The sequence below is a fragment of the Polypterus senegalus genome, unplaced genomic scaffold (assembly GCF_016835505.1).
Source record: "Polypterus senegalus isolate Bchr_013 unplaced genomic scaffold, ASM1683550v1 scaffold_4067, whole genome shotgun sequence".
Taxonomy (NCBI): Eukaryota; Metazoa; Chordata; class Cladistia; order Polypteriformes; family Polypteridae; genus Polypterus; species Polypterus senegalus.
This window is the reverse complement of record NW_024380273.1, coordinates 92,380-98,615: the sequence shown is the minus strand read 5'-3', so window position 1 is coordinate 98,615 and position 6,236 is coordinate 92,380. Positions and strand designations below refer to the sequence as shown.

The following is a 6,236-nucleotide window of genomic DNA, read 5'->3' as shown; positions in this document are numbered from 1 at the left end:
CTATCTATCTATCTATCTATCTATCTATCTATCTATCTCTATCTATCTATCTATTATATCTATCTATCTATCTATCTATCTATCTATCTATCTATCTATCTATCTATCTATCTATCTATCTATCTATCGATCTATATAGTGCCTTTCATTATCATATCTGCCTATCTATCTATATATCTATCTATCTATCTATCTATCTATCTATCTATCTATCTATCTATCTATCTGTCGATTATATATTGCCTTTCATTATCTCTATCTATCTATCTATCTATCATCTATATCTATCTATATAGTGCCTTTCATCTATCTATCTATCTATCTATCTATCTATCTATCTATCTATATCTCTATCTATCTATCTATCTATCTATCTATGTGTATTATCTATCTATTATATATCATGCCTTTATCTATCTATCTATCTATCTATCTATCTATCTATCTATCTATCTATCTATCTATCTATCTATCGATTATATAGTGCCTTTCATCTATCTATCTATCTATCTATCTATCTATCTATCTATCTATCTATCTATCTATCTATCTATCTATCTATCAATTATATAGTGCCTTTCATCTATCTTATCTATCTATCTATCTATCTATCTATCTATCTATCTATCTATCTATCTATCTATCAATTATATAGTGCCTTTCATCTATCTATCTATCTATCTATCTATCTATCTATCTATCTATCTATCTATCTATCTATCAATATCTATCTTATCTATCTATCTATCTATCTATCTATCTATCTATCTATCTATCTCTATCTATCTATCTATCTATCTATGCCTTTCATCTATCTATCTATCTATCTATCTATCTATCTATCTATCTATCTATCTATTATATAGTGCCTTTTCTATCTATCTATCTATCTATCTATCTATCTATATCTATCTATCTATCTATCTATCTATCTATCTATCTATCTATCTATCTATCTATCTATCTATCTATCTATCAATTATATAGTGCCTTTCATCTATCTATCTATCTATCTATCTATCTATCTATCTATCTATCTATCTATATTATATAGTGCCATCTATCTATCTATCTATCTATCTATCTATCTATCTATATAGTGCCTTTCATCTATCTATCTATCTATCTATCTATCTATCTATCTATCTATATATGCCTTTCATCTATCTATCTATCTATCTATCTATCTATCTATCATATCTATCTATCTATCTATCTATCTATCTATCTATCTATCTATCTATCTATTATATAGTGCCTTTCATCTATCTATCTATCTATCTATCTATCTATCTATCTATCTATCTATCTATCTATCTATCTATCTATCGATTATATAGTGCCTTTCATCTATCTATCTATCTATCTATCTATCTATCTATCTATCTATCTATCTATCTATCTATCTATCTATCTATTATATAGTGCCTTTCATCTATCTATCTATCTATCTATCTATCTATCTATCTATCTATCTATCTATCTATCTCAAACAGGCTGCCATGGGGGGCTTCACTTGTGTCTTCAGAACTAAAAGGATTTGCTTGTGATTTAGGACTGAGCTATGAAGAGACGATTGTTTGGTTTTCTTTTCACATTCTCTCATATTCTGTCTGTTTATTATGGGATGTGTTGTTGTTCTTTGATTTGTTTCCTGATCTTCACAGGTGAGTTAATCCTGGTGGTCCGGACTGCTGAATTCCTGATGATTCTCGTCCTTTTCTGAGCCCCTGACGTGTTCTTCTTGTGATCTTCTGATTCTTTTCTCTTTCGGTGGCCCAGCTGCTGTTCTTCTTCTCTTTTTATTCTTTAATTCTCCGTGTGGTTTGATGTCACTGAGATGTCACTTGTGTCATTTCTAACTCCTACCAGCAGGTGGCGATGCTAGCAGGTCACTCTGCCATTTTGCTCTGAATGGGCAGCTCAGGTCAGAGGAGAGCTGGGAGTGGACAGCAGTGGTCAGCAGTAATGGGGGTCACTTCACAGTCCACTCAGACCACCTCTGTGCCCAGGGACTGGACTTTGGGATGCTGAGTGTCCATTCAGAGCTCGTCCACTGGCTTTATTACAAATTAGGAGAGAAATAAGAAAACTGAGGTGACCAGCAGTGAGGCCTTTAGTGGACTGAGGTCAGCTGGTCAGTGGCACCGGTCAGCATGTGACGTGTGAGTGTCAGAAGTGTCACATGTCAGTCCTGTCCACCCTGTCCATTATGTCACTGATCACACAGTCAGTCCAGTCTTTGTCACAATAGACAGACAGAGTGTCCTCATCGTCTAAGTGGTCTGACATCAGGAGAGCCCACCATGACAGACACTCGAGTGTCGCACTCTCCGATGTCCAGCAGTGACCGGCGTGTCAACAGGAATCTGTGGATGGGGTCCTGCAAATCAGTCAAAGCCCTCCATGTGCTGAGTCCTCAGTTACAGACACAAATCCAAGGTGGTCCCTCCACTGTCATCGGCTTTGACAAGTCTGTCTGGACCCTCGAGTGCAGGACACTGTCAGCCTCATGTCCTTCACATTCCTGTCCACATGTCACTTTGAGTGACTTGTCACCAGTCAGTGTGGCAGGAAGGCAGAAGACGCTGTCAGGTATATAGCGCCTTACCTTATAAGGACAGCGGTGGTCTCAGGGTCAAAGTGCATTTCAGTGAAGACGGCGCAGTCATTGAGCCCTTGTGCTGTGTGTCCTTCTGTCTGTCTGTCTGTCCTCACTGCTCTCTCTTCTTCTTCACAGGTTGGAGTCTTGTGGTCTCACCTCGGCCTGCTGCTCAGCTCTCTCCTCGGTCCTCTCGTCTCCAAACTCACGGCTGACTGAACTGTGGCTGAACTTCAACAACCTGGGAGATTCAGGGGCTCGTCAGCTGAGTGAGGGGCTCAGGAGTGACAACTGTAAATTAAAGACACTGTGGTGAGTAAAGAGGGGGAGGGGTGGGGGTGTGAATGTGTTATTGATGGGCGGGCTGATCACATGACATCACATGGAGTGACCAGAGTGACAGTGACAAGTGGAGCTGACTGAGGTGACAGACAGGAAGGACAACAAAGATAAGGAGAGACAGACAGAGGAAGATGAGGAGGAGGAGGAGTGTGAGATGGACAAGAAGAAGAAGAAATGGACAGCAGCTGAGTGTCCAGCCAGAGACAGGGGGACAAGGACACGGGGGATCAGGACAGCAGACAGTGTGGACAGGAGGAGAGGGGGACATGACAGTCTGGGGGCTGAGGGTCATTTGGAACAAACAAGAAAGAGCAGAGCAGCAGACGGGGGGATCAGTGGACAAGAGGAAGAAACAAGATGGAGGATGAGAGACGAGCAGGAGATGAAATGAGAGAAGACATGAGAGTGAGGAGGAGAAGAAGAGAAAATGAAGAGAGACGGAGCACTAGAGAGACAGACAGGAAGTGACCGCAGGGGGACAGAGGGGCAACAGCACGTCAACTGGACAGACCACCTTCTTTATGAAATGTGACGCGACCAGCAGGCCTTCAGAGGATGTCGACCAATCGGTGAGTGGACTGAGTGACTGACAGGCTGACACACACGTCATGTGACTTAGATGAGCACAGACACTGAGAGGAATTCTGGGTGACATCAGGGGGCGTGTCAGTGTGACAGTGCAGTGTGTGTGTGGCGCCCCCTGCTGTTTGTAACTCACACTTGTGTCTCCTCACAGGCTGTCTGGTAACGGGATCAGTGAGAGTGAGAAGAGGAACCTGAGGTCACTACAGGAGGAGCTGAGGAGGTCTGGACGTCAGCTGACTATCAGAACATGAGAAGACCAGCAGTGGTGATCAGACTGACCCCCTGTCAGTGACGGAGCCCCCCGTCCACTCACCCCTAAATTCTCCTCTTTCTTCTTTTTCTTCTCCTCTCAGCTCTGCTCCTCATTTAATAAACTCTCCGTGTCCCCTCAGCCTGTGTGCTCCTCCTTTAATGTCACTTTTATTTTTAACACCTTGAGACCCTCAACTGGTGACAAAACTCAAGCAGACTCGGACCTGCAGACCCCCGAGTTTCACCACTAGAGGCAGTAAAGCAGTGGGGTCATCCTGTAAAAAGCCCCCCAAGTTGCCTGTCCCACCGAGGAGCAAAGAGAGGTGGACAGTCCAGCTGTGGGGTGACAGGGGGCCTGAGGCTGTAGTGACACTGGGGACGAGGCTGAGACAAACCCTGGACAGGTCGCTGGTCCATCACAGGACGCCATCAGCTCATCTCCATCGTCACTCGGTGTCATTTGAACCCGTGTCTGCTCCGTGTCCCCCAAGTCCTGTCTGCCACCTGCTGATTGTCCTTTGGTGACACTTTAACTCCCATGAGGCTCAGTTTTGATTTTGATTTTCTTTTTTATTCGCCGTCTCCACTTCACCGTCCCCTCCAGTCGTGTCCTCGTAGTGAGCAGCGGCCTGAACAAGTGAGCCGTTAAAAAGAAATAAAAGAAAAGACGAGGAGAACATGGAGGAGTGTGGAGATGGGATGGACTGGCGCCGTCCAGGGTGGGGTCCTGACTTGAGTGACCACCACCTGAACTGGACTGAGGGGGCTTAGAAAATGGATGGACAAACAGAGAGAAATAAACAGAACTGGGAATTAAGAAAGATACTGGAAAATAAAACAAAGAGAGAGTGGGACGAGGGTCTAAAGGAAACAAGTGGGGGACCCCAGCCTGAGGGTGGGCTTCTATAGGACAGCTGGGTAAGATAAAGAGGAACAGCAACAAGAGTGGGAGAGAAGGAAACAAACAGAGAGATGAACAAGGGGCAAAGAGGAGAGAGTTAGAAAGTGAAGGACAGTCAGTGACACGAGGGGGACGAGGACAGACGAGGAGGAGGAGGAGAGGAAGAAGACAAGTCAAGTCGAGTCCATTTTATTTCTAGAGCTCATTTAAAAACATCAGGGGCCGACCAAAGTGCTCCACAGCTTCACCATAAGTACCCCAAATACACACAGCAGACACAGTAAAGAAATACTGACGGACAAGTTTAGAAAGACAAGTCAGAAAGGTGGGCTTCAGGTGGGATTTCAAAGTGACCAGAGTTGGTGCTGACCTCCTAGAAAACAGTCAACTGCTCCAAAGCTGAGGGCAGCTACTGCAAACACACGGCCCCTCTAAGCTTAAGTCGAGAACTCAGCACAACTAATAAGTTCTGGTCAGAGGACCCCCGTGACCGTGAAGGAAAGTGCAGGTGTAAGGGGTCAGTAAGATAAGAGGGGGCTCAACCATTCAGGGTCTTAAAACAACAAAACTCAATCCTGAATGGTCAGGACGTCAGTGTAGAGACGCTAAGACTGTGGTGGTGGGATTGTGTTTGGTGGGCCTGTTAGATGCCTGGCAGCAGCGTTCTGGACGAGCTGAAGACGAGACAAGCGATGGCCGATTAACTCTGAGGTGTGATGAGGTACAACAGTCAAGATGAGACGAGACAAACGTGTGAATTGGTGTTTACAATCATCTACAGAAAGAAAGAAAGAAAGAAAGAAAGAAAGAAAGAAAGAAAGAAAGAAAGAAAGAAAGAAAGAAAGAGTTTTGAGTTTTAAAATACCTTTTATTAAACATTCAACAATCATTACAAAATCAACAAACCATCAATAAAAAGAACATCCTATGTAACCTATGAAGGAGTATTTTGCTGTAGTATCCTAATAGTTAATTCACAAAACAAAGACACACTCGTCATTAACAATTTTACAAATTGCATTCATTGCACACCACTGTTCTATAAATGTATGCAAATTATGGGTCATCGTATAAAACTTGAAATCTAATAAAATTCTTATTTTTAATTGTGCTTTAAAGAAACCCACCAAGTCAGACTCCCTGTCACTCTTAATTTTTTCCTTCCTCGTGATATAAATGGCAAGCTTAGCCTGTCCCAATAAAAAATTTGCTAATCTGCCAACATTCTTTTTTGCTTTCACATTAGCCAAACCATATATAAAAATCTGATTGGTAAAATAAACACCCAAGACATTAAAGACACTGTCAAGTACAGATAAAAGAGGTTGAATCTTAAAACAGTGAGAAACAGTCTCTCTGTTGGCCTAAAGGACACAGCTCTGAGATGTTGGGGTTAATTAAGGACAAAAAAGAGTTAACTGCCACAATCCCATGAACAATTCTCCATTGCAGATCGCCAGTTCTCTTATTCAATGGTGGACTGTACAGACTGTCCCAAATGGGGCCGACACCCTCTACCCTCCCAATTTATCCCTCCAGGGTGTATCCTGGTAT

General features: G+C 42.8%; 1 long non-coding RNA gene across 1 annotated transcript; it reads left to right on the top strand.

Moving 5' to 3' along the window:
* Positions 1-2,734: 2,734 nt before the first annotated feature.
* Positions 2,735-3,920, top strand: LOC120520114. Its single transcript, XR_005631770.1, has 2 exons — positions 2,735-2,914; positions 3,681-3,920. It is a non-coding gene; the product is annotated as an uncharacterized LOC120520114 (long non-coding RNA).
* The last annotated feature ends 2,316 nt before the right edge of the window (positions 3,921-6,236 follow it).